Source organism: Cajanus cajan, chromosome 5 (assembly GCF_000230855.2).
Source record: "Cajanus cajan strain Asha chromosome 5, NIPB_CcT2T_4, whole genome shotgun sequence".
Taxonomy (NCBI): domain Eukaryota; kingdom Viridiplantae; phylum Streptophyta; class Magnoliopsida; order Fabales; family Fabaceae; genus Cajanus; species Cajanus cajan.
In genome coordinates this window covers 35,666,499-35,668,234 of record NC_138521.1, presented here as the reverse complement: position 1 = coordinate 35,668,234, position 1,736 = coordinate 35,666,499, and positions in this window count along the sequence as shown.

The following is a 1,736-nucleotide window of genomic DNA, read 5'->3' as shown; positions in this document are numbered from 1 at the left end:
CTACATCCAGTCCTCAATCATAACCTGATCAAGATTTGTTCCACTATCTTAATGAAGAAGTTTTACAAGCATACCACACATGCATATACTCCTACATTCAAGATAACCATTTTCTTGACCTCAAGAAAGCACCCCTTGTAGAAACCAAGAATTCCTTACCACTTGAGAAACCTACTCAAGATTTACAAATATTCACAAAGAATTAAGGAACGAATTCACCTAGAATTCAGAAGCAAATTTTAATCTTTTTCCTTTCAAGAATGTGATATGATGATCTTTTCTCAAAGCATTTCAAAAACGTTTTTCTTCTTGGTTTCATAAAGAAAACTCTCCAAGAATGTCACAAAGACTTCACAAACACATTTTTCTAATTTTGATTCTCAAATCTATCTCTGTTTTGAAGTTTCAAAATGGTCAAACTATTTATAAGTTTTTCAGAACCAGATAATCGATTATTTTAAAGAATAATCGATTATTTTGTTCTTCATGATTTCTGGAAATCAACCAAGAACAATTTAATCAATTATTTTGCTGGATAATCGATTATTCTAGAGAGTCATTTCTGGGATAATCGATTATTTCACAAATAATCGATTATTGCAGCAAGGTATCCTTTTTACCTGTTGCTGGAATAATCGATTATATTTAATGATAATCGATTATTTTGAGTTAGTTTTCAAAACTCTATTTTAAGTCTCGAAATAACTTTTTAATCTTTTAAACCCATCATCATACAAACCCCTAATCAGATTAGATACAGATTAGCCAAAGCACAAAGCATACACATAAAAAATAAACTCAACAAAACAATTTATAAGCTACTCCTAGTACATAACATTTTTCTTTGACTTTGTTTTTGACTTCTAAGTTGTTGATGTCCTTATCCTTGGTCAGCTTTGTTCCACACATTTGTTATCATTAAAACCTTTAATCTCCAGAGGTGAGTTGATTCACCACCATGAATCTCAACAATCTCCCCCTTTTTGATGATGACAAACCAAACTAAGCTAAGGCACTTTGTCCATTTTGTTTTGCCTTATTACACAACACTTCAAAACCTGCAAAACAAACTCACAAAACCTTCTCCCCCTTTGGACATCATCAAAAACAAACCAAGCTATGTATGTCCAGAATACACAAGTATGAGCTTTATGCATACTCCTTATATGCTCAGAACAATACCACAAAACTGATTTAACATAACAGAGGTATTGGTCAGCCAAAAAACTTTGTGAACTTGGATCAGAATATCCAAGCCATAAGCATCAGATCAGCAACAAAAACATTAATTGGTTAGCCAAAATCACAAGATACAATTCATTATCACAATTCAGAGTCCACAATCATTATCAAATATGCCAACCAAACATCAAAGAACCACATATCAATGTTCAAAACAGAACATCACACCACTAATCAACCAAACCAGAATTTTCAAACCATTCAAACACAATATATCAACAATTTAACTTCAAATTTCAACAGAAATCAAATTGTTCAACTAATTAAAGCAAGAAAATTGTTCAAAAATTAAAGCGATTACAACCCAATCGAAAATTAAAATTTAAAAACCAGAAATTTAAAACTTAAACTTCCTAATTCAAAAACAAAAAAACAGAACACTAATCACTCCGAGTCCTCAAACATCCCAAGCTGAGCCTTAATTCGGTTAATCTCATGATCAAGGTTATCAAATCGATCAAGAATACCCGAATAGATTGACTCGTGCCTCCTAG